This window comes from Idiotropiscis lumnitzeri, unplaced genomic scaffold (assembly GCF_059441095.1).
Source record: "Idiotropiscis lumnitzeri isolate Australia: NSW breed Sydney's pygmy pipehorse unplaced genomic scaffold, RoL_Ilum_1.0 HiC_scaffold_161, whole genome shotgun sequence".
NCBI lineage: Eukaryota > Metazoa > Chordata > Actinopteri > Syngnathiformes > Syngnathidae > Idiotropiscis > Idiotropiscis lumnitzeri.
In genome coordinates, this window is record NW_028283699.1 from 224,662 (window position 1) to 252,416 (window position 27,755).

The 27,755-nt window shown below is 42.4% G+C and overlaps 1 long non-coding RNA gene across 1 annotated transcript; it reads left to right on the forward strand.

Annotated features, from left to right (window-relative positions):
* The first annotated feature begins 20,066 nt into the window (after window positions 1-20,066).
* Window positions 20,067-21,279, forward strand: LOC148314976 (uncharacterized). The gene is made up of 3 exons (XR_015841367.1): window positions 20,067-20,371; window positions 20,938-20,991; window positions 21,081-21,279. It is a non-coding gene; the product is annotated as an uncharacterized LOC148314976 (long non-coding RNA).
* The last annotated feature ends 6,476 nt before the right edge of the window (window positions 21,280-27,755 follow it).

The window sequence follows — 27,755 nt, forward strand, 5'->3', positions numbered from 1 at the left end:
AAACTTTCTTTAGCCAGCGTATCATTGAAACGGCAGTAACACTAGTGTCATTGGAGCCGACGTGTATTACTATATCTGAATAGCTAGCGTTGTTTGCACTGCGCTGGTGTCTAGGTCTCTTGCGTGCTAGCTCCATAAGATTAGCTTCAATGTCGGGTGCTCTGGCCCCAGCAATACACATTCTGTGGTTGGATTTTCAAGCTTAATGTATCGAGTAATGGAGTCACCTTTCACTAAAGTGCGGGAGCCAGGAGACCGAGGTGGAATGGAACTGCTCTGTGTCTTAACAGGCTCAACGCGATTAGCAAGCCGTTTACGGCCAATGCTAACCGGTGCTGTCCGCCACATTTACGCTTACCACATTACTCTGCTCTAGCTGGCGGACACGTCCCTCCAGCAGGGAGAGTCTTTCCATGAGAATGGTGCAAGTGTTGCATGTGGTGGTGCACGAAACCATAGTTGCGTTTTCACTTACTTTTGATACATTGTATCTGATAGTCCCTTGCAGACTAACCATGTGTTGCACGTCATCGCCCAAACAGACTCTATTGTGAGCTACTTCTAATAATTTATTGACGTCCTATTTTGTTCTTCCAAATGTAGCAACCGATAATAATGTGCCCTTTTAAAGTTTTGACGTTTGTTTGAATTCGCCCTTGCTTATTGACTCTGATATTAAGGTCCAATTGTGTCAGTGTATCACGGCCTAATAAGTAAAACGCACGTTCATGTAGAACTGCTTCTCCACTTGCTTTTTTTGTTTGTTTTTTACGTCACGTGATCCTCCGTTGCTTTCACGACTGGTCCTGACAAATCACAAATTTCTTATCAAACTTGATTCTGTCTGTGTAAATTGTAATCGGTTTTCCTGGGTGGTTGACGGCAGTTTCGAGCAAAGTGGCCATGTTTCCTACAGTTGTAGCAGACGTCGTCTTTTGTTGGCAGGTGTCCTCTTCCTCTTCCACGTCCTTGGTAGAAGATCGGTGCTGACGGGGTGGTCGTGAGGCCCGCAGCCCATTTACGCATATTATCTTGGATTGGTGTGATTGTTTGGCAGGCCGCTTTGCATTCATCTCTTGTGGCAGGCTTCCCAGGGCGCTGTTGTCCACTTGTTGAGGCAATCCCGGCTCCTTTTCTCGCTGGCCCTCCTCCTCAGCTCTCTCACCCTGACTTCCTTTTTCACTGTCACTGTCTCTTTGATCCTCGGCTGGTGCATTTCCTCCTTTTTTTCTCGCTCCTGTTTCTTCGTCTTTCTTTATCTCCATATTAAGTACTTTCTGCTTCTTCTCTTAAACGTCTTTCACTCTCTTTCTAAATCAGCACACATCTTTCTTGGAGATGATAACCACCGGACTGCACCACTCCGACTTGGAAGGCTCAATGACTCCAAGCTTCAGCATTTCCTGGAGCTCCTTGGTTAGTCTCTCCACCAAGTGTTGCGGAACTCGGTAGGGGCGCTGACGAATTGGTAATCCTTCTTTGAGACGAATGACGTGTTCTACCACCGTCGTCTTCCCTGGGCTGGCGGAAAAAAGAGAAGGCACCGTCTTGAAAATTAAGCACATCTCTGTGACTTGCTTGGGTTTCCGACGTGCCAGTGCAGGCGCATCTGTCGTCGTCGAGGACTCCAGCTCTGCCTCGTCATCATCATCATCATCATCATCATTGTCGTCGTCCTCGTCCTTGTCGTCGTTGTCGTCCTCCTCCACCTTCCGCGCGAGTATGACCTCCTTTGGAGCCTGGTTTGAACGCTCCTTCCACTCTTTGAGGAGGTTCACATGATAAGTTTGTTTATTTTTTTTCTTCTCCGGATGGAAAATCTCATAGGTCACTGGACCCATCTTCCGGGTGACCTCATATGGCCCCTGCCACTTTACTAAAAGCTTGTTGTTGCATGTGGGGAGAAGCCGCAATACTTTTTGGCCGGGTTTAAACTCCCGGTGGCGAGCTTGCTGGTCATACCAGGTCTTCTGGCTTTTCTGGGCCTCCCGCAGGTTGACCTCTGCCTCCTACTGGTACCTGGCCAGTCTCTCCCTCATTTCCAGCACAAATTTCACCACCCCCCGATCACTTCACGTGGTGGAAGGTGCCTCCTAGGCCTTTCGGAGCAAGTCCAATGGCCCCTGAACCTCCCAAGCATGCAAGAGTTCAAAGGGAGAGAAACCTGTTGACGCCTGAGGAACTTCGCGATAGGCAAACAGCAAAAAGGGCAGCCACCGGTCCCAGTCTTTTCCAGTATCATCCACAAATTTCTGGAGCATCTTCTTTAAGGTCTGATTGAACCTTTCCACTAGTCCATCAGTCTATGGGTGGTATGGAGTGGTTTTGATGGCGGAGATGCCCAGTTGTTTGTTGAACAGTTGCATTAACCTTGAAGTGAAATTGGTTCCCTGGTCTGTTAGAATCTCATCTGGTATGCCAACTCTGGAAAGGAGTTGCACCAAGGCACAAAGTACTGCCGGAGCAGTGATTGTGCGCAATGGAAATGCCTCTGGGAAACGTGTGGCGTTGTCACACACTACACCACTGCTTTTTGTCAAAGGACCCACAATGTCCATAGCAATCCTGCGGAATGGAATGTGCAGCTTTTTTAAAATGGCTTGCCATGGCCCTCTAGAAATATTCAAAAACTTCAGCCCTGGTTGAGTGATTCACCTACTTTTTGTAAATTCGATGGAGTATGTATAAGGCCAAGACCTACAAAAAAGTCTCTTGGAGCCATGCGCTAGGTTTTACAGGAAGTCGGCCATTTTGAATTTACTTAAATGGGGGCGGTTCACCACAATGGACTAAATGCTTAAAAACTCCCCTGCTCATGCTCTAAAAAAATCCCAAACTTACCCTGTACATAAGGTGCTAACTTTGATAGGTAAGCTAAACTTTAGCCACAGTAGACGCGTCAGCGACTATGCAATCGGTGGGTGGCATTCATGAGAATCGGGATCGCTCAACATACAGATAATAAATAAAATCACTGTAACTGGAGGGATTGTAAACTGCTAAAGCAGGTACAACAAGCGGATCCAAAAAATTTCTGAGAGTTACCGGTGAGCAGTGGCAGCCAAACGTGCCAGCGTCCACCCAACCGGGAGTTGATTCAATATTCACAATATTTTATTATTTTGTCGTACAGTTGTTTAAAAATGGCTCGCTATCGCCCCCTAGAAAAAAAAAACAACAAAAAAAAACAGCCCCATATCTCTGTTTCACCAAACTGAAAATTTGATGAAGTGTGTACAAAGCCAAGACCTAATAAAAAGTCTCATGGAGCCGTATGCTAAATTGAACAGGAAGTCGGCCATTCTAAATTTATCAGAATCCGAAATCCTTTTATTGTCATTGTACAGTGTGCAACAAGATTAGGGAGCTCCCCTCTCCAGTGCAATACAACAATAATTTAATCAAATATATAAATTAGATAAATAAGAGAATAAATATTGTGATGGAAAATAGTATGAAATTGGAGAAATACAACACAATACGTCGCTGTTCAGCAAGGTAAGGGTGGTCGTGTGTGTGTGCATGTGTGTGAGAGTTCAGAATGGTGATGGCGCTCGGAAAGAAAATGTTTTTCAGTCTATTAGTCTTTGATTTGATGCACCTGTAGTGCCTGCCAACAAATTTACTTCAAACATTGACGAGGCTTTGAAAACAAAAGCTGCTCTAACTTTAACTACAAGCAAATTCCTCTTGAAGATTCCTCACGTTATTTCTCGGAAATATTTCACATTTCCAACGTGCCAGTACCCCAACGTTGTCCGGGTGGCGAGGGCCCTTTATAGCTGCTCGCAGCTCTAGTTTTTAATTAATTTTTTAAAATCAATGGTGATGACAGTGAAATATGTCTGGTCTGGTATCATGATAGCTGGAGGATATTTTGTCATGATATTTTAGTCAGGCCTGATAACAGTGATGTATGCTGATTTCAGGCTACTTTTATTTTGAAATGCCGTATCACATTTTGGTGGGACCGCAATTGATGGACAACTGGGGTTGTCTAGTGTCCCCCAAAATGGGTCTGATATCACGATAGCTCGAGGGTATTTTGAAATGATTATTTTAAAATCAGTGTTGATGACAATGAAATGTGCATATTTCAGGTGTTTTTTTTTTTATTGTGAAATTACACCAGATTTTGATGGGACCACTTTTGATGAACAGCTGGGGTCGTCGAGTGTCCAACAAAACTAGTCTGGTATTACGACAGCTCCAGCTCTTTTATTTTAAAATGCCTCCTTACATTTTGATGGGACTACTTTTGGTGGAAAGCTGTGTTGTCTAGTGTCCTCCAAACCTGGTTTGGTATTACCATAGCTAGAGGATATTTTTTAATGAAATTTTAAAGTCAGGCATGATGACAGTGAAATGTGCAGATTTCAGGCAACTTTTAGTTTGAAATTACAAATTAGATTTCAATGGGACCACTTTTTATGGACAGCTGGGGTAGTCTCGTGTCCCACAAAACTGGTCTGGTATCACGAAAGCTCGAGCTATGTTTTTTTTTAACTCAGTGGTGATGACCGTGAAATAAGCGAATTTCAGGCTACTTTTATTTTGAAGTGCCACATCACATTTTGATGTGACCACTTTTGGTGGACAGCTGGTGTGGTCTAGTATCCCCAGTCCTGGTTTGGTATCACGATAGTTTGAGGATATTTTTTAAAGATTTTTCTTTTAAATCAGTGTTGATCACAGTGCATATTTCAGGTGATTTTTTTATTTTGAAATGCCACATCAAATTTTGAAGTGACCACTTTTTGTGGACAACTGGGGTGGTCTGGTGTCCCGCAGAACTCGTCTGGTATCACGATAGCTTGAGGATTTTGTAATGATTTTAATTTTTTTAATCATTGGTGACGACAGACAAATAAGCAAATTTTCACGCTTTTATTTTTAAATATCCAATCAGATTTTGATGGGACCACATTTGTTTTTCCGGTTCCGTCGCCACGCGAGTGGCTACCTGCTAGAGCAGCACGGCTCACTATTTGAGCCTTTTTCGCGTGTTTTTCCCTTTACCCAGTTTTATTTATTTTACCTCATCGCAGCAATGGACATCCAAATTGCGGTGGTTTTATTGCTGCTGAGGGCTGTTTTTTGCGTGATCGTGTCCGGAGATGTCACTGGGAGCTACGGATCAATCGTTTACACAAGAGATCAGCTGTTAGCACTTCGTGCTAACCCCGTGCCGACTCCCGGAGCGAGACCCGATATCCCCCACGAGTTGAGGAGGAAGAGACGGGGGATGTCGCGCGGGGGCGAAACGCCAGGCAAAGAGGAGGCGTGACCACCCCGTCCTCCCGTCCGTTTTTATGGGAAATGTTAGATACCTTCCCAAGAAAATGGACGAGCTAACAGCGCTAACGCGGCACGAGAGGAACTTCCAATGAGCTAGCTTGCTGATGTTCACGGATTCATGGCTAACAGAGCTAACGCCGGACACCGTTGTGGAATTTGACGGCTTCCAAATACTACTTGCGGACAGGACACTGGAAAGCGGTAAGAGGAAAGAGGAGGGCTGGCTGTGTTTGTTAATGATAGATAGTGTAACCCTAGGCACATCACAGCTAAGGAGCAACTTTCCAGTCGGGACAATGAGCTGCTAGCTGTTAGCATGCGTCCATACTTGACAAGCATCGCGAGTTAACAAGGACGCGCACGTAACAGGTGCGTGAGTAAACTGCTTAAAACTTTGATCGTCATTCGGCTGACCTACAAATTGAGACGCTACAGTCAGTTTGACGTTTTTGTTTGCTTCATTGTGGATTGACATGGAGGAACAAGACAGTGGAAAGCGGACATTAAAAATGACGGAGAAAAGCTGTAGAAGATCACAAGCCTAAACGGATGCAGGCACGCAGCTGCAAATTTGCTCAATTGACCTCCATGCAACGTCAAATTGAACAATTGATGGAGGATGATGCAAATGTTGACGCTGTAAAAAACTGAGGTTCGTGTTTGCTTTAGCGGCATGGAGCAAGAATTTGTGGACCTCAATTCCGGTCTGCAAAATTTAAAGACTGAAGAGGATTTTGCCGATGACCAAAATAACTGGTTTGATCCAAAAAATGTAATTAATGGAAATGTGAGCAATGGAAGAAGGACGTTTTGAAACGTGCAGAGGAAGGATGCAATAAACAAATATCACCTGCTGATAGTAGATCTGCATCAACTAACTACACCCATAGAAGTAGAAGTAAAGAATCTAACAGACAGAAGCTCACTTCTGTCAACGTCTTCAATTAAATTAAAGGCTCAAATGGAACGAGCATGTTTAAAGGCAAAGGCTGCTGATTTACAACAAAGGTTGGCACTTGAGCAAGAAGAAGCTGCAATTAAAGCAAAGAAGGAAATGCATGCAATGCAAACGGCACTCCCTGAGTCTGATGCTAAATTGGATGTCTTGAGAAGATATGAAAATACCCAGGAGGATGGTATCCACATTCCTGATGAGTGTGTTACAATTTAAACAAGGAAAAACATTCAATTACCATCACAGCCTATCAGAGCAACAAGCAGTGTTGACCTGAAATGCTCCCACTTCGACTATTCCAATGGCTAGATTTCCACATCAGACAGAAAGTAGAGAACAACAGGGACATGTGCTTGATGGCCTTTGCCACGCAATCTCACAGCAAGCCAGTGTCGCAGAATACTTAGCAAAGAGTCAAAAAGCATCGCTTCTTCCCGAACTTTCCATTCCTACGTTTTACAGGCGACCCTCTGCATTATAAAACCTGTATAGGTGCCATTGAACATGGGATTGAAGGCCGTACAAGTGATAACCGTGATCATCTTCAATTTTAGCTGCAGTATACTAGTGAACAACCACATGAGTTGGTGAAGAGCTGCATCCATATGGAACCTCTGACAGGATATACCAAAGCAAAACAAATCTTGAAGGAGTTTTATGGTGATGACTTCATGATAGCAGAAGCATATTTAAAGGAAGCCATGGATTGGCCAACAATCAAGTCTGAAGATGGTGTTGCACTTCAGTCTTTCACATTATTCCTTATGGGCTGTTCGAACATAATGGCAGATGTTAATTACATGGAGGACTTGGACAACATGGCTAATATAAAGGCATTGGCAAACAAACTTCCATACAGACTTATAGAATCTTGGAGAAAATTTGCCTGCAATCTCCAAGAAAGAACAAATAGAAGAGTGAAGTTTAAGGATTTTGTTGACAAGCACGAAAGATTTCTATAAAACAGAAAACAAAATCACAACACACAGAAACAACAAAATCAAAGAAAGTCTTCACAACAGTCATTGTGCCCGCCAAGATGGAAAACAACAAAACCACCACGCCAAAGGCAGAACCTGTTTCAGTGGATGCTATTGCCAAACCATGTGCTAATTGTAATGGAGAGCAACACAGTCTCACAATTGGTAAGGAATTTAGGAGAAAGCATCACAAGGATAAGATTGACTTCTTGAGGAGCAAGGGTCTGTGTTTTGCATGTTTGATGCACGGTCGCATTAGCAGTTGCTGGAAACAAAAGCTTCAATGTCAAGAATGCTCTAGACTGCATCCTACAGCACTACACATTGTCCATAAACTTCTGCAAAGAAACAGCCTAAGACGATTGTGAATAGCAGTACCTATTAAGCGCCCTCGTACAAACAACAGAAACCTGGGGTGTCACTGGGGCCTGTAAATAGGACTGCATCCTTTCAATAATTCCGGTATGGGTCAAGGCACAAAAAGGAACCAAGACAGTGGCGACTTACTGTCCGGTTTAAAAATGCCCTGACGCCTTTTTTAGACTGAAATAACTTACTAAAGTTTTCGTTTTGTGCCATTCAGAATGGGAGAGGGAGCCAGGAGGTGAAACAGCCGTCTTGCCAGTTCAATCCCGCACACCCTCTGACTCTCACCCTCCGTTCTGCCTTTTTATTGAAACTAACTCATCAATAACTAATCACCAGAAGACAGAAAAGCATCAACAACTAATCACCAAGAGACAGAAAACATCAATAACTCACGGTATAAAGGTCAGTTTAACTAAAGCATCAATAACTAATCACCAGGGACTCCAGCAGGCAGAAAATCATAACCCAAGGTCAGTTTAACTAAACACATCTTCAGGATACGGTGTCTGTGTGTGTGTGTGTTAAAATAACAAGTAAGTGTCTCTGTGTGTGTTCAACATTAATGAGTGTATAAAAACATGATTATGAATACACAAACTGATTACCTATCCTCAGCCCATCTTACATTTCCCCCCTGTTGTGGATTTAAAAATCATGTCCTTACGGCTTTAAGACAGATCATCATAATGAAATCATACAACAGTGTGATCATCAGTGGAGGAGCGAAAACCTCACATTAGGGAAAAATTCCCCTCCTCCCTTCCGGCGTAGAATGAGATCCTCATAATTTGATGACCATCAGGGAATAAAACTTGTCCCTGGAGTGACTTGGTGGAGGCCCTTGCCTCGTTGTAGGAGAGATAAGATAAGATAAGATAAGATAAGATGTCCTTTATTAGTCCCACAATGGGGAAATTTGAGGTGTTACAGCAGCAAAGATATAGATCACACAGAGTCGGCGGCGTAATGTAGCCGTTAATGTATAACATTAGCAGCAGACATTCAGAAAAAGCATGCAAATATACACAGTATAAACGTATCTAAGTGTAAGGAAACACTCCTAATGTTTGTCCATTATACGGAGGGGGAAACGCTGTAATGATAAAAACTACTGAATGATTGAAAATACTGCAATCATAAAAATATTCCAATGATAAAAGTACTGTAATGGTAAGAGTACTGAAATGATAGAAAAGTACTGCATGATAGAAAATACTGCAATGGTAAAAGTACTGTAATAGTAAAAGTACTGCAACGATAGAAAAATACTGCAATGATGAAAGTACTGCAATGGTAAAAGTACTGCAATGGTAAAAGTACTGTAATAGTAAAAGTACCGCAATGATAGAAAAATACTGCAATGATAAAAGTACTGCAATGATAAAAGTACTGTAATAGTGAACATCCTGCAGTGGTAGAAATACTACAGTGATAGAAGTATTGTAATAAGAATACTGTAATGGTAAACAAAATACACCATTGGTCAATATTTAGATAGAATAGAAGATAGAAATCCCTTTATTGTCATTGTACTCAAGTGTGCAACGAGATTAGAGGGCTCCCCTCTCCAGTGCAATACAACAATAATACAGACAAATATATAAATTAGATAAATAAAGAAGACAGTGCAATGGAATTCAGTACTGAATAGGGCATATAGAAACACATCACAATGCTGTTTTGCGAGGTTAGGGTGGTCTCGTGTGTGTGTGAGAGTTCAGTATGGAGATGGCTCTCGGAAAGAAACTGTTTCTCAGTCTATTGGTCCTTGATTTGATGCATCTGTAGCGCCTGCCAGAGGGCAACAGGTCGAACAGGTGTGAGTTTGGGTGGGTATTGTCATTGACGATGTTGAGAGCCCTTCTGAGGCACCGGGCGGTGTAGATGTCCGACAGTGGGGGGAGAGGGCAGCCAATAATCCTTTGCGCTGTTTTGACTGTCCTCTGGAGCCTCACTCTGTCCGCCTCAGTGCAGCCGCTGTACCAGGTGGAGACACAGTACGTCAGCAGGCTCTCGATGGACGAGTGGTAGAAGGCCAGCAGCAGCTTCCTGTCCAGGTTGAATTTCCTGAGGACTCTCAGGAAGTGCAGACGTTAAGTACACCCTTGGCTGAAAGTACAGTAGTAGTTAATATTGCATCCTAGGACTGCACAATTGCACTAATGCCCTCCCGTTTGTAGGCCTGACCCAATGTTCTTGTTAAAAAGTCTGACAGCAGTTGGCAGGAAGGAGCGGCGAAATCTCTCTTTGGTACAGCGAGGGTGTAAAAGTCTGTCACTGAAGGAGCTGTAAAGTGTTCTCAGAGTGTCATTGAATGGGTGGGCTGGTTTGTCCAGCATTGATGACAGTTTTGCCGTCATCCTTCTGCCCCCCACTGAGTCCACAGAGTCCAGGGAGCAGCCCAGGACAGAGCTGGCCCTCCTCACCAGTTTGTCCAGTCTCTTTTTGTCTCGGCCCGAGATGCCTCCTGCCCAGGAGACCACTCCATAGAAGATGACTGATGAAACCACCGAGTCATAGAAGTTCCTGAGGAGTGTTCCCCGAACGCCAAAGGACCTCAGCCGCCTGAGTAGGAAGAGTCTGCTCTGACCCTTCCTATAGAGAGCGTCTGTGTTGTCGCTCCAGTCCAGTTTATTGTTCAGATGAACACCCAGGTACTTGTAAGTTGAGACCCTCTCAACGTCTGTTCCCTGGATATTCACTGGTGCAGGTGGAGAGTGCCGACGCTTGCGGAAATCCACCACCAGCTCTTTGGATTTCCCAGCGTTGATTTGGAGGCGGTTCTGCTGACACCAGTCCACGAACCCCTGCGTAACCCCTCTGTACTCCCGATCGTCATCGTCAGTGATGAGGCCGACAATCGCAGAGTCATCAGAGAACTTCTGCAGGTGACAGGTTGTGGAATTGTATTTGTAGTCCGAGGTGTAGAGGGTGAACAGGAAGGGAGCCAGCACAGTTCCCTGCGGCGCTCCCGTGCTGCAGAGGAGCACGTCAGACACACAGTCCTGTGTTCTCACGTACTGTGGCCGGTTTGTGAGGTAGTTGTGAATCCATGTGATGAGGTGGTGGGCCACTCCCGCCTGCTCCAGCTTGTCTCCCAATAAGGCGGGCTGGATGGTGTTGAAAGCACTTGAGAAATCAAAGAACATGATCCTCACCGTGCCCCCCGCCTTCTCCAGGTGGAAGAGTGAAGTGTGGAGCAGGTAGATGATGGCATCATCCACATTGATGCCAGGCTGGTATGCAAATTGGAGTGGGTCCATTGAGGAGCTGACCAGGGGGCGCAGATGGACGAGGACCAGTCTCTCCAGGGTCTTCATCAGATGAGACGTCAGCGCCACTGGTCTGAAGTTGTTGAGCTCCTTCGGATGGGGTGTCTTTGGAACCGGAACCAGGCAGGATGTTTTCCACAGCTGGGGGACTCTGCCCAGCTTCAAGCTCAGGTTGAACATGTGCTGGACGATTCCACACAGCTGGTCTGCGCAGGATTTGAGGAGCTGGGAGCTGGTCCCATCTGGGCCTGCCGCCTTCCTCGCCTTCATCTTCCTCAGCTGGTTCTTCACCTGAGATGTTGTGAGGAACAAGGCTGAGCAGGAGGAAGTGGTGGTTGTCTGATGAGGCTGGGAACTGGAGCCTGTGGAGAGAGAGAGGGGCGAGAGAGGGGGAGAGAGGGTCTTGTTCGCAGTGGCAGGAGGGGTGGGTGGGGGCTGCATCAGGGAAGCCTGAGCGGGGTCAGACATTTGATCAAACCTATTGAAAAATAGGTTCAACTCATTTGCCCACTGAAGCCCCCCCCCCCCCTTCTGGGTCTTACCTGCTTGTCCGTGGCCTGAGATGGTCTTCAGGCCCCTCCAGACATCCCTGGCATTGTTCCGCTGCAGTTGTTCTTCCATCCGCATCCTGTAGGACAGCCGTCCTTACCTCCCGGATCTTCGTGTATGGTGTGTGTGTGTGTGCACGTGTGAGGACAGGGGCAAGAAGTCCATGTGTTTTTACGTTTCAGTGTCCAGTTTGAGTTCGTCATTCTCAACATTAATCAGGTTGTAATGGTACATTTGGGCAACAAACCTACGATTAACCATCGTCTTTGTCATAAAAATAATGCAACATGAACAGACTACACATAACAAAATGAAAACTATAATTATCCCTATATATTGTTTTTTAAATTCTTCATAGTGGTCATAACATCAATAATTGTTTCATTTTTATTAAAAATTTAAATGCAGTAATGTACTCCAATCAAGGCTGATATTCCTTTATGTACGTCATTAATTTCCAAACAATATCTAATCTTTTTGTTCTGTGGCTTCAACATATTTATCATCTCATCAATATTAGCACCACAGAGTACTGAGTTTCGAGATCCTCACAATAGTCGTTCTCAAAATGATATTTTATTTTTATCAATTTAGCTTTGTTAAGGTAAGATATTTTATTGACAATCTAACATTAATATGCAAAGAACATGTACATTAGTACGAAATGTAAAAGAAAATTGTGGTGGGGGGGTGCGAATTGTTTTCTTCTTGGTAGGGGGGGCATGACAGGAAATAATTGAGAACCACTGGTCTAGTCACACACCAGCTCGGGTTCATTCCCTACCAGAGAAATGACATTCCATGTCCCCAGAGCTAGGCGCTTTATGTTGCCGGGGATTGGACTGCCTTTGACTGCCTCCTAGCTCAAAGGAAACCCAAATTCTTTGGTCCCGCCCACTGGTAGTGAGCCGAAGCCCTTGTATTAAATAATAAATAAATACATAAAATAAAAAAATTAATAAATTTAAAAAACGGACCGATCCACTGCTTGGGTTAGTTTGACCCACCTTGAGATCCGTTCCCACTCAGTGACAGTGTCTACAAGCCACTGCCACCAGGCCAGTGAACCCAACGTCCAGGCAGTGACAAAAAACGTGATCAAATTACATTGCTCATCATAAGGTGTTTGTGAGACGCTCTTTGTATGTTTCCTCAATTAAGACCTGTTTTCCATTGGTGTATTTGAAAAAAGTGGTGAACCTGTTAAATTCACTACAAAACGTTAAGAAGATGAAAGTAATGTTTGAAGGAATATTATTTTTCTATCGACGTGCCGGCGGGCGGGCACAGATAGAGAGTGATAAATCAGCACCACCCGCGCGGGGCGTGCTGACGAAAAGGCAAGCGCTCCTCCTCTCATCGCGTCCTTATTAAGACAGAAAAAAGACGCTGTTGAATTTGACCTATTCGCAGTTCGAGCAGGTGCTTAACGCTGGAGAATATCACCACTTCGAAGTTCGAACTGCTGTTGAAACGGAGAGGTAAGTGTTTTTCGTTGGGTTTTTTTCAAAACATGCGTCGAGTGCATTTGTTCATAGTTAGAGATAGTTGTGTGGAAAACACTATACAAAGTAGCACCATGGATGTGGGCCTACAACACTGGCCTAGCAAACATGTGCTCCTACATCGACATAATTGACGAGCTCCAGTTAAGCATTGAATAATTATAAAACGTCATGGTGCTTTTACTCATTTAAAGAACTAAACCGACGCGTATTGTCATCCGGTGGTCAGGTTTGCATTGAATGTGAGCACGAGGGACGCTAGCTTGTTGCGTTAGCTTTGCGGAGCTAACAGCTTGCACTTTTGTTATAGAACCACAGAATGCAAGTACCATGATAATTTCTGTCATTAATTTTTGTGTAAGACACGATGTTCACTGGTTAATTACATGATTCTTAAAGCAAAGGTTACTGTGAATGCAATTTTGGTAAGATTTTTGTAGTCACACTGCATAAATCTGTCTGTGTCTGTTGTTTAAACTTCAATATAAACTATTATGGTTGAAATCGTTAATTGGGATGGAGGAATTGATATTTTTTTAATTTATAATTTATTTTTCTTACACTGATATTGTTAAAACTCCATTTAGCCCATAGTATTAATAATTCTCAACACAATACTGTCTTTTTTCTTTATAGAATAAACAATGCCTTCCCTGAGATGCAGGAAGTCCCCAAAGCAGGATACTATTGAACATGCAGTCAAGGGTCTGGACAAGACTGCAGAGTTAGAAGCGAAGTATATAAACTAATTTAAAGGTATGATGTTAACGCTTTTGCTAAGATATATTATTGTTTTCTGATAACCAAGCTGACATCGTTTTTTAAGTGGTTATTTTACATTAAGAGTGTCTTGACCTTTTCTTTTGCCACTTTTGTCAGTTTCAAGTTATTTCAGTGAGTGTGAAACCTGATGGTAGGAGTTCTATCTAAATTAAGGCTGTACTTGATGACGCCCTCCGGCATTTTTATACCACAATAGACCGGTGAACAAGTCCGATATTGATAGTCTAGTGTAAAGCACGTAATACGTCACAGAGATCACGTGACGCGATCCAATATGACTGTGTACAGTGTATGTCATTGTTTTGAAACTAAATAATCTTAAAGTTTTTTTTTTTACGTAACCAGGTGCAATTGACATTTGTACTTTCAGTCCTAATACATACTGGCTAATGCAATGCTGGAAAATGAATTTTGGCTGGTCTGTTCCTTTAAAATCATAAAGAAGGGCTCTGCTCTATCCCTCACAAGAAGCAATGTTTCAAACCACCCTACATTAGTATAGTGGCCCAAATGAATATGATGACTCCTTATTTGTGTGCTTAAAAATATGACGAAGCTAACTTGATTTCCCTGTTAACTAGGTCAAGGAGTATTTACCAAGGCCCCTTTCAGGAAAGACGACTTTATTCTTTATTATGGAGTACAGAGGAAAATTGATAGATTCTGATGAATCTCAACGCAGGAAGATGGATGGAAGAGGCACTGTCTTTTTGTTTGACTTCCGCCGGCAAGAAAAAACTTGGAGGTGAGGCAAAGATTGAGATGTTATCTTATTTTTGTTTTTATTTAAAAAAATAAACACATACTCATCCCATAAGTGTTAGGGGAAAAATCATTCTCTAAGCAAAAATGTATAATTACTTTTATTCATGCGTTGAATCTGTACAAATGAAAATATAGATCATGAAGTCTCAAAGACAAGCTGTTAATAGGGTCTGATTCCAATAGAAATTTCTTGTATGATTTGATTTAGATTTAAAAATTGTGGATTTCCTATTTTTATGTTTTGTGTACACAAGATTGTCTCAAAGATTAATTTCTGACATTGATTGAATAATTGTTTTTTTTTTTTTTAATCTATTTTAAGTGTTGATGCAGCTCAAGAAGATGGCAGTCTGGGAAGACTGGTTAATGATGACCACATGCACCCCAACTGTAAAATGAAGAAGATGACAACAGAGGACAGACCACACCTCTGTCTGTTTGCGCTCCGAGACATTGATGTTGGCGAAGAAATAACTTAAGACTATGGACCAGCTGGCCTTGGAGAACACAGGTTTGTAAGATGCATCTTTAAGTACAATAACAGAGCCCACTTGTGGTGTTCTGGTGATGTAGTTTCCAATTAGTTTGGCAATCTAATAAATGTATGTGAAGTTTCTATGGAAGTTGAACATGATGACTGACTGGGGGAGTTCTCCATTGTCCACTATCTGTAATTCAAATTTGTGGGTCTGAGTCAAAGTTTGGCTCTGCAGGAACAACGAACTGGTCAGGGAGTGACAGTATTACAAAGTTCTGCGTTACTCCTTTCTGGGCGGTGGCCCTGTTAGGCCATCATATGCCATATTGCAAATATCCCCATTGTGGGACTAATTAAGGACATCTTTATGTTGTGGTTTCCCTACCAGAACCAGCACCAACCCTGTATATTCATGATATAAAACACTGTTTCAATTTGATATTTAGCCTTTCTATACTGTAAAAATAGAAGACCCCAGGCTTTCCTGCGCGCCCTTGCCCAATTGGTGGTGTTCAGGAGACAACCTGGGACTGAAATATCAGTCACAACCAGTGTTGTTTTCGTCACTGATGACTATGACGAAAATACTTCGTTAACGCCCCTTTTTTAATGACGATGACAAGCTATACGAGGTTCTTTTATGACGAAAACATGACGTGATGTACATGAATTTTTTTCGTTGACTAGACAAAATTGTTAGCATGTGGTTCATAAATTATTTTATGTTGCTTTTAGTGAAATAAAGCCACAACAGTTGCCCAACAAAATGTTTTGCTTCTCTGCTTATTTTGGAGCAGTGAGTATTGATTCCACTGTTGCCACTTTTTTCTGTTTGTAATGAAGAATCCTTAGTAGTCCATCCAAAAGTCTTTGTTATTGGGTGGAAACCTTGAATGCCTTGTTTTAACTCAAATGGACTTAAACCCATCCATCCATCCATCCATCCGTTATCTGAACCGCTTCTCCTCACTAGGGTCGCGGGGGGTGTTGGAGCCTATCCCAGCTGTCTTCGGCAGTAGGCGAGGTACACCCTGAATTGGTGTCCAGCCAATCGCAGGACATGCATAGACGAACAACCATCCACGCTCACACTCATGCCTCGGGGCAATTAGAGTGTCCAAGCAACTTGCCATGCATGTTTTAAGAATATGGGAGGAAACCGGATTACCCAGAGGAAACCCACGCAGGAAGGCCGGAGCCAGAATCGTACCTACGACCTCAATATTGTGAGGCCATCATGCTAACCAGTTGGGCCACCGTGCCGCTTGGACTAAAACCTTTGTGAATAAATTGACGAAAACTAGGGTAAAACTTTTTTTGCGTTTCCGTCGATTAAAACTGGACTAAAACCCTTTTTTTAGTTTTCGTTGACTAAAACTGGACTAAAACTATAACGAATTGGGATGACTAAATGTGATGTAAACAAATCAGCACTTTGTCCAAATGACTTGGACAAAATCTAAAATGCCTGCCAAAAACAACACTGGTCACAACACGTGTCTACAGAAGATTAATTGGCATGGGCGAAATTAATTAGTTTTATTTCATTCATGAGCTTATGTTTTGTTTTGGGTGGCTAAGGCTTAAAATGTGTAAAAATCTAATCCAACCTCAAATATAATTAATTCAATAAATTTATGATGCTACTAAAACATCGAAGCAGCCTCCTCCAGGCTTTACAGACTCAGAAATGGAGGTATGCGTATCGTGTGCTCATCCTGTCGTGTCTCGAGATGTTAAAATTGCAGTTAGATAGACGTGTGCTGATTAGACAAGACTTCTAATATATCTGGTGTCACAGGATATTTGTCAGTGAATGTGTATGTCTGGTTTGAGGCTCACTCAGCTTTTTCTTGTGTTGTGGGGTCCAGTTGAGTTGAATTGCGAGTCAGGTATGTTGGCCATCTGACACCCAACTGTCAGGTTTGCGTTCGTGGGGACCCCGTAGAGCCATTTTTATTGTTGACATAAATCATAGCTAATCATCTTTTCCTTCATTATCATATGAAATACAGTTAGGAGTTGTATGTGCCTTTACTATGTTATAATCTTAGAACCTACCAGCCACTACAGCTGTCCGACAAGAAGACTTTTGGCTGTCCTGTGCTCCATTGCGGCCCTGGTGGCGTTCAAAAGACAACCTGTGACTGAAATATCAGTCACAACATATCTCTACTGAAGATTAATTGTCATGCGCTAAAGTAATTGGTTTTGTTTCATTCGTGAACTTGTTCGTTAAAATGTGTAAAATTCTGATCCATTTTCTTTTTTTTAATTCATTAAATTAATATTCAACTTGTTCATTAGGATGGAGGACAACCGACAATGACTGAATCGGCTGAGGTTGATGCCACCAGAACATCGAAGCAGCCTTCTCAAGGTTTGACAGACTCTGAAAAGGAGGTATGCGTATCATGTGGTCATCCTGTCGTGTCTTGAGATGTTAAAATTACAGTTAGATAGACCTGTGCTGGTTGGACAAGTTTTCTAATATATCTGGACATAAATCGTAGCTAATAATATTTTCCCTCATCATCATATGATATACAGTTATGCGTAGTGTATGTCTTTACTATGTTACAATCTAAGAACCTACCAGCCACTACAGTTCTCTCATTGGGAGACTTAAGCTTTCGTCAGGCTGTCGACTGCTGCATTGCCCTCTTATTGGCTTTAAGTACACAACCTGTAACTGAATTATCTGTCAGAACAGAACCTATGTGTCCACAGCAGGTGATTTGGCATGTGGATTCTTCAGATTTTTAGAAAATAGGTAAAATTGTGATCAAAAGTTTAAAATGTATAAAATTCTGGTATAGTTTGCAATAGTATATCTATTAAATCATTTCAAAACTTCTTAACAAGGATGGAGAACATTGGCTGTGACCGAATTGGTTGAGGTTTACATTACCAGGACCATTGAGCAGCCTCCTCGGGATCTACAAATTTAGGAATGAAGATATGCATTCCATGTTACAATCCTGTTATGGCCCGAGGTTTTGAAGTTGCAGTTACATATTGGGCTGGGCGATATGGCTGATAAGTACATAGCGATATAAGTATTTCATATGGGTCCATCGATACACATTGAATTCTTTTTTCATATTATTTTATTCATTATTTTTTTTATTTTCCAATATTTTCACTGCCCTGTTAAAAAAACATTTAATGTAGTTTTCCTCCCGGGAGCTTTTTGTTACGGTCAATTAAGTGTTTTTGTTAAATATAGCTGCGTAGAATAATTATATGCATTATTATCGTACCACAATGTTTTGGTTTTGCAAATAATTTCCTAAAATCATTCTAATTTTGTTATTACATTATTTTGTCATAATATCATTCATCAATATTTTAGTTTTTTTTTTTTTCAAATAGAATTAAGACCTTTTTCTGTGCAGATTCCTCTGGGGATTAAGTATTTAATGGGTTCTCAATTTTCTCTTGGACTCTGATGCAACCCAGTCTCCTCCCTTGGACAAAAAATATGGGCTGAATCTTCCTTGGAATAACGACACAGATTCTGACGAATCATTGTCAAATCCTGCCCCTGAACTTTGTGCCTCAGACCCAGACCATATTACTATCCCAAGGCTCAGGAGGACCAAAAGTATACAGGTAAACAACCCATATAGATTTCAGGGAATCTTACAAGCAAATTGCATATATTTTATTGGTCTCCTGCCTTCTATCCTTTATATTTCGTTGTTGTTGTTGTTTTTTAGATTAAAAAAACAGGCTGACTTTGGAATGGATAAGCATTATTACTCCAACTCAGATGACAGTGGAGATGAATATATTCCGGATACAAGTGAGGCCTCTGATTCAGACGGAAGTGAATCTTTGAAAATTGTGGACCCTCTCTTGAAGTCTAAGAATGCCTTCAGAGATTTTTCTCCCACACCACGAATCTCAAAAGCCACCTCAACGCAGGTTGTTAATCAAGGGCGTTCACCCGTTCGGAGGAGTAGCAGCACTGGTGTGATTCTTGAATTCTATGGCTCTTCAAATATTTGTGCAGTTTAACACAAATCATCCAAAATAGAATTCAAGCACATCTGTGACAGAAATTCAAATTCAGAAGTCAAAGAGAGAGAACAAAAAAAAAAATCTAATGCTGCGCTTCTTCCGAAGACATATACTGTAAACATTAAATGTATGTTAGGACAATCTTGAAAAAAGTATTAGAACACCCTTTACTTTTATTTCTTGTTAATTTTATTAACCAAAATATGTCCATTTTTATTACAGATTAATGAATACAAAATTAAAACTCTAATCAGCTACTTTTTAATCGTTATATTTGTATAAACAAATGTTATACATCTGTGTGTTAACTTATACAAGAAATGACGGAAAAGCAAGGGTGGTTTAGTATTTTTTTATCGTATATAGTCTGTATAATATCTTTAACCTATGCTGATGCTGTTTAATACTGATTTAAATAATAATAATAATGTCATAATCTGTTGGTTTTACATGAACAAAACCTTTCAAGCACTTTTTAAAATTCTAAATACTACCTCTTGTCAGTAAGTTGGTTCACAGCACTGCCTTGGAGTGAAAGTGTGTAGTGCTGAGACAGTCGGTATGTGCTGAGTCGTCTGACGTTTGTGTGACTGGTACCCAGGAAGGTAGCAAAACCAGGCAGTGTGTATGTCGTACCCAGGAAGGCAGAGAAACCAAGCAATATGTATGTGGTACCCACGAAGGCAGAGAAACTAAGCAGTGTGTATGTGGTACCCGGGAAGGTAGCAAAACCAGGGAGTGTGCATAGATACAGACCCCAAAAGTGATTAAAACCAAATAAAGTCCCCAGAAGATCATCTGTAGTCAGGTGAAGGACCCTGTACTTTGTTCAACTCATTTACTCCCTTAGACGTACAAAGACGTCTTTTAATGCAATGGCGCCCTCTACCAAAGACGTATAAGTACGTTTCCTGTCTTTTTTACGTCATAGTGTACATAAGGGTCTGATGCAACCTCTGACTGAGAATCAGCCTTGTCCGCATTGTGAATCATGTAAAAATCACCCAGCAGGGGGCAGAGGTGCAAAAGATCCGCCTTGAATCTGCGCCAGAGGTACAAATGGGGGGGCGGGATCCTGGGGTAGACTTATAAGTGTGGAGAGCAGCGTGGGTAGCAGCAGCATCGGCAGCACTAGCAGCAGTCGCATTAGTAGCGTTAGCAATGAAATCCTCCAAGCAAATGACGATCGAGGAATGCTTTTTTGTAAAAAAAAAGCTTCCTAAAAGCATCAAGGCGATGGAGACGCTTTGGTTGAGAGGATGACGCTTCGTCGTCGTCACAACAAAACGGCGTCTAAAGAGGGTGCGCGTGCCTTGCGGCCTGCATCGCCTGCCTTCGGACAATAGCCAAAGCAGCTGAGAGTCCTCACCAGATCCCCCCCGAACGAGGAGGTAAGCGCTCGCAAGTTACCATTGAACATGTGGTTTTACCCCTCATGCTTTTATTGTACATATCATGCATCTTGCGGGCAGAAAATGTCGCGTAAATGTGCAGTTAGACGCGAGCTTGCTCGCTGACTTCCTCATCCGGCCGCCTCTATTGCACAATTACACGCGAGCGTAAGTCCTCGCCGACGAGGAAGTAAACGCTCGCAAGTTACCATTAAACATGTGGTTTTAGCCCTCATGCTTTTATTGTACATATCATGCATCTTGCGGGCAGAAAATGTCGCGTAAATGTGCAGTTAGACGCAAGCTTGCTCGCTGACTTTCTCGTCCGGGCGCCTATTGCACAATTACACGCGAGCGTAAGTCCTCGCCGACGAGGAAGTAAACGCTCGCAAGTTACCATTGAACATGTGGTTTTAGCCCTCATGCTTTTATTGTACATATCATGCATCTTGCGGGCAGAAAATGTCGCGTAAATGTGCAGTTACGCGCGAGCGCATCTCCTCCCCGACGAGGAAACAACAATACTGAATGGTGTGGTAATCATGCATACTTTCTAAAATTCACAGATTGTGCATCCCGCGGCAAGAAAGTTCCTCCTCGTCTTGTTGGTGTAAAGAAAGGTAAATTATAATATGAAACTTCACACGCCAGCAATAAAATGCAGCAATAAATATATATTTCCAATTGTTTGTATTTCTGTAATTTACAGGTTGTGCATCAGGAAGCAGTGGTTCCGGATGGCGTCACACTGGATGGCAACCGAGGAAAATCGACTTTACAGCAACCCCTGGACCACTGAATGCCGCTGCCCATTTGGAGTCTGAGGAGCCAGCTGATTTCCTGCAGCTGTTTCTCACGGATGAGCTTCTGCAGCACATCGCGGATGCCAGCAATCACTTCCCAGACAATTATTTTCACACAAACCCCAGTGGACAAACACAAGCTCGCCTATTTTCCACGGACCAGCAAAGCCAGACCACAACGAAAGTGTCGGGTCTGTTTGTGCAAAGGCAAACGGAGTGAAACAAGAATGTGGTGTGAACTATGTTGTGTGCCCTTGCATCAAGGCAACTGTTTTATTTTATATCACACAAAAAAAAAGTATGTATGACACTGATGTATTTCATTTTTGTACATAGTTCAACAGTTCAGTCGTTTAGTGTTATGTGCAAATAAATTTATTTTATCAAAAACATTTTTTGTGCTTTTTTTTGTTATTTTATAGAAGGCATGCATTATTTAGATGTTAGAGGTGTCATAAAAGCCATAAATAATAGTGTCAAAATTCAAATTATGGTCAAAATGCATCAGTTTACAAAAAGCTCATTTTCTCAGTTTTTTCCCCAGGGATTGGAGTTTTCATGAAATTTAGCTATTTTCAAATGCCGATTGCTCAAGAATGGAAAAAGATAGGAACAAACATTTTTTTCTGTTGAAAGAAGAGAGTCTCATCTTTCTTCGGGTGTGCTCCATGTCTATATAGCATTAGAATACTATATTCTGTGGGCCTTGCAATATTAGTCAAAACCCAGGAAAACGCTGGGATTGAGCGGGTTGCTCCAGTGAAAATGGCTGGTATTTAATGAGTTAAGACTGGTTAGGACATCCGGCTCGCAGTCCCAAGGTGCAGGGTTCGATCCCGGGACCCAGCTTTCCTGTGTGGAGGTTGCATTTGTGAGTGAGTTTGAGCGCAGATGGTTGTTCGTCTTTGCGTGCCCTGCGATTGGCTGGCAACCACTTCAGGGTGTGCCCCGCCTACTGTCCGTTGACAGCTGGGTAGGCTCCAGCACGCTATCCTTGTGAGAATAAGCGGATTGGATATTACATGTATGTGTTTATGCCCTAGGCCAGGCGAGGGCAAACTACGGCCCGGGGGCCACATGCGGCCCGTTAAGTTTTAATCCGGGCCGCCGAACTTGAAAAAAATTTAATGAATAAACCTTGTTAATGTTTTATTTTCTAAACACTGTGGTTTTCAAAGACAAATATTATTGTTGGAATGCTTTTATTCACTTTCATTTAAAATTAAATGTATTTTTTTTCTCAGATGAGGTGAGGTTTCCAAAACACTCCATCCATCTGCTCCTGGTCCGGCCCCTCTGTCATATTTTAGAACCCATTGTGGTCCTCCAATCAAAAAGTTTGCCCGCCCCTGCCCTAGGCTTTGTGTCTTTGCTTGGTTGACTGTGTAATGAGTGTATGAATGCATTTCTTTCTACCAGACACCTTGGACTTCCCATGGCAGATTAATAATCTATTTTATCTATCCATCAGGGTCACGAATGTCATTTGATGAGTAGAGAATTTAGAGTCTCCAATTAACCTAATATACATGGATTTGCGCATGGAAACCTGAGAAAAAGCCCTTAGTCCTACTTTTCCATCTGAACCACTTTATCCTCACGAGGGTCACAGCCGTGACATCCCAGCTGACTTCAGAAAGTAAGTGGGCGACGACTCATGATCTCTTGGTTGAATAATATTGTTAGGGGCTCAAAATGGCCCTCTACAATAAAATGGCAGAAGAATATTACATACTCTCTGGCAGAAGAATATTGCGTTTTTTTTGTTTTGTCCAATTAACTTAAATAAAACTTGGGAAAATTTAATGATTACATGTAAACCAGCTGGTCTTCCCCATACCAAGCCCTGGCTAAAACTGACTGAAAAATGCATGATGTGTGCCTTTTAAACTCCTCGGCCCATCCACTATGCCAGGGATGGGCAAACTTTTGGATTGGGAGGGGGGGGGCACAATGAGTCCTAAAATACATTTAATTTTAAACGAAAGTGAACAAAAGCATTACAACAATATATATGTCTTTGAAAAACCACAGTATTTAGAAAATAAACCATTAACAAGGCTTATTCATTTAATTTTTTTCAAGTTTGGGGGGCTGGATTGAAACGTTTAACGGGCCACAAGTGGCCCCCGGGCCGTAGTTTGCCCAAGTGCCCTAAGCCAATTGATTCTAAAAAATAACAGTTTTCTTCATCAAAACAACATTTTATGATCAACATAAATGTTAGTGAGTACATAAAGGTATACTCATTCGATCTATCATAACCCCATGCACTTAGACTGTACAAAAAAAAGAAAATTTTTATTTTAAAACCTAGTATTTCGCCATGACGTCACACGCTAGCGTCAAGTGCTTGGCGCTAAAAACCCGGAAGTAACAGCGGCGCTCGGTTTGAAAGTGGAGAGTTGTGCATGGTAGGCGAATTCGGGAGAAATGTTTGTTGAACACGAGGACTGTGGCGTAGAAGATGGTTTAACAGCGATCTAGTGCGCACCCAACCGTGATGGCTGACCAACGAAATAAATGCGGACCGACGGAGTGGACTGACAGGACGTGGAAAACAGGTGTGTGGCATGTGTGCGTGTGCACGAATGTGGGAGCGCGTTCACTATGGTGGCAGCGATCGCAAAGCAGCAGCACCACTCCTTGACAAAAGTATTGTACTTTCTCTGATGTTTTGGGTTTGCTCTGCTTTGGGGTTTGTAGTTCTGGCCACGCAAAAGTAACAAAGCAAGTTCTTGGATGTCTGCTTTTTTCTTGAACTGTTAATTGGTTAACATCGTGGCTCTTATTTTTATCTAATGTATGGAGTTTGGTGGCTATCTATATGCACAACTATATTAGTTGCACTTGAAATTGCATACAGAAAATTAGTATAAATAGGTTACGCTATAAAGTATAACAATATTAACAATCGTTATTGTTGTTACTGTTTATTTATTTTATTTTGCAATAACTGTGCTCCAAGCTTAGCTGTTGTGCCAGCTGCCAAGTAAAAATATGTAATCTCACTCAATAATAGGAATAAATACTTAACTAACATCTCAATTTTTCGGGTTGGGCTGTGGGGGAGGGGAGGGTGGCTGCCTGACATAAAGCAGACTGTCCTGCACATGCGCAGACCAGCCGAGTGTGTGAAGTGTGCGTAAGTGCAGTACCGGGACCGACCACTAGACAGCGATCCTGAGTAATTTTTCCGCACACACATTTCTAGCACACTCGTCTTGTTTTTGTGACCTTCCTGGGAAGCCCTGAAACTTTGACAGGACCTCCCCCTGAGCTTCTTATCACTGAATTCAATGCTCTTTTTTGTGGGGCCCAGATTTTTGGTCCCCACAAAAATTTTGGTCCCCTACAGTGGGTGTGCTGTCCGATGTTGGTCCCCAACATGTAGCTTATACAAACACACACACACACCCCTACTTGTTTTTGTGACATTGTTGGGCCACCTGAGCAAAACTCACATTGTGGGAACCACCCTTTCTAGTGGTTGTACAGCTCTGAAAAAAATCAGGCAGTGTCCAGGAATTTAGTTAAACACAAAAACCACTTCAAATTACCAATTAATGACCTGGAGGTCAAATGAGTGACTCAAGTGCATGTAATTCAGTCACTGTAGCCCAAAGATTCTCTGGGCCAGTGGATGAACCATTATTCGTCTTGGACAGCATTGAAGCAGGCCGTAGCCTGGTTTCTAAAGCTGAAAGACTTACTGACAGAGTAAAGGAAAATAGAAAGGAGTTAATCACATTAGGTGAAGAAGGCAAGATGAATTTATTCAAGAGAACTGTCAAAGGAAAGTATTTGACCTGCGACGACTTGGATAAAGCAGAAAGAGAACTTGTGAAATACTGTCAAAGGCGAAGTTTCAAAAAAGATTTAGCCATATTTGAAAAACAAAAAAGGGTGAAGAAAAGTAGCCCACTTTACAAGTTCAATATAGTACTTCAAGATGGTGTCATGAGGGTTGGTGGACAGTTGAGCCACGCAGCCATGCCTGAAACAGCAAAACAGCAAGCCATCTTGCCAAGGATTCACATAACACAAAGCTAGTCCTGAGATACATTCATGAGATTACAGCTCACGCTGGAAGGAACCACATGATGGCTAATCTGCATCAACAGTTTTGGATACCTCGAGCTGCTAGAGTCATCAGAAGAGTGCTACCTGACGATCCGCCTTTCAAGAGAATTGGCGTTGATTATTTTGGTCCATTCTAAGTAAGTAGGGTTAGAGGACAAGTAAAGAGATACGGCGTGATTTTTACATGTCTCGCTGTACGAGCCGTACATCTGGAAATTGCATCTTCACGTGACACAGATGCTTGTCTCAACGCAATCCGAAGATTTCTTGTCAGAAGAGGACAAGTGAGAGAGATGTATTCTGATAACGGAACCAACTTTAGATCAGCTGACAGTGAAATGAAGAAATCAATCAAAGAATGGAACACTAAGTAAATCGAGAAACACTTGCTGCAAAAAGGTATTCAGTGGCATAGCAATCCCCCAGCAGGTTCCCACCACGGAGGAAGCTGTGAGCGACTTATTTGGTCTGTGAGAAAAATCCTGAATGTCACTGTAAAAGAACAAATTTCGGGTGAAGAAAGTCAATATACCTTGCTTGGTGAGGCTGAAGCAGTTATAAACAGCAGGCCTATCACAAGGACATCTTCCGACCTCAACGACTTGGAAGCACTCACACCCAACACTCTGTTGTGGCTGAAGGTCAAACCTGAGTTACCTCCTGGAGTCTTCTGTAAAGACGACCAATACGCCCCAATACGTACCTCTGGGAATGAGCTGGTCAGCTCTTTAAAGAGTATTATGTAAGTTGAAATACATTAATCCATTTTTCTTTTTTGGACCATCTTTAACTGTGTAGTGTGTAATGTCTAAAATACAAAATGATCAGATTTTAGGGTGCAGTTGACGACTGTGGCACAGGTCCTCGCTCTACAAGTGCTAATAGTCTTCGGCAAAGAGAAAAATCTGCCATAAGGTACAGAAAACATTGGCATCAGAGTAAATGGATGCATGTTTTTGCAATGTGCGAGGAAACTGGCGAACTCAGAGAAAACTACGCAGGCTTGGGAGAACATGCAAACTCTACACAGGAAGGCCGGAGCCGGAATCGATCCCACAACCTCTGCATTGTGAGACCATCGTGCTCACAAGTCGCCCACCGTGGCGGCCGTCCATTATGAATGCCATCCCACCATCCATTATCTGTACGGCTTCTCCTCACAAGGGTTGCGGGGGGTGCTGGAGCCTATCCCAGCTATCTTGGGGCAGTAGGTGGGGTACACCCTAAACTGGTTGCCAGCCAATCGCAGGTCACACAAAGACAAACAACCATCCGCGCTCACACTCACACCAATTTAGGGTGTCCAAACAACCTGCCATGCATGTGTTTGGAATGTGGGAGGAAACCGGAGAACCCACGCAGGCGTGTGGGAAACATGCAAACTCCAAACAGGAAAGCCGGAATCAATCCCGCGACCTCTGCATTGTGAGACCATCGTGCTAACAAGTCGCCCACCATGCATCCCTGCTAAATAAATGATTAATTTTTACATTTTAGTATTTGTGCGATCTTGTGTTCATGACAGCATTTTCAACAGTGTGGGTGTTTGTATGAAAGCATTTCACTCGTGTATGGGCATGAGCATGTTTCAGTTGTATTTATGAATAACAATAATTTCACAATTGTGCCTGAGCGCCTTTCACTGGTGTGTATGAGAATGTTTCACCTATGTGTATGAGCGCATTTGACGAGTGTATGAGCAACAACTATTTCACTAGTGTGTATGAGAGCGTTTCACTCGTATGTATGATAGCGTTTCATAAGTATGCATGAGCAACAACAATTTCACTGGTGTGTAAGAGTGCATTTCAGAAGTGTGAAGCGATTCCTGACTTTTGTCCCCAACGGCACCTCATACTCCCCATCTCCCGCTCACTTCTCCTGACCCCATGAGCCATCCCCGTTGCTACTACATGGAGATTTGATGTGTTTTTTTGTTTTTTTTGTTATTAGCTTCTTCAACATCTCTTCTGATTCTCATCTCTTCTCTGGCGCTCGTCTCCGCCTGTCTGATTTGAAGTCGACCTCAGAATTTGCACTATTTTGACATGACTTCTGTGGTAATCACTACTGACATATTGTGTCATTTGCTCAATAATACATTAAAATTATAATAAATAATTAAAATGGGTCCGGTGCCGAGCTCTGGCTTCATATCTTTAAAAGTGGTCTTCTCAAATCTGTTACTAATGGCCTCTAAATCAGTTGTGGTAGAGAAGGGGCAAATTAGACCTTATGGCATCTTAATTTGGTCAAGTCTTGTACCCATTTTCAAGGCCAGCGACTATTGCTTTAGCTATATACAAGAAAAGGATTACTCTGAATATACACAACAACAAATCCCAGATGTCCAACCCAAATGTTGTTTCAAAATAATCCAGTTCAGATGATAAACAAATGTATTGGTATGTTGAGGTCATTATTTCAAATCAAAATATACACTTCTTTTTCAGACAATGGGGAGGATCGAAGAAGTGGAAAAGTTGCAGGAGTAACTT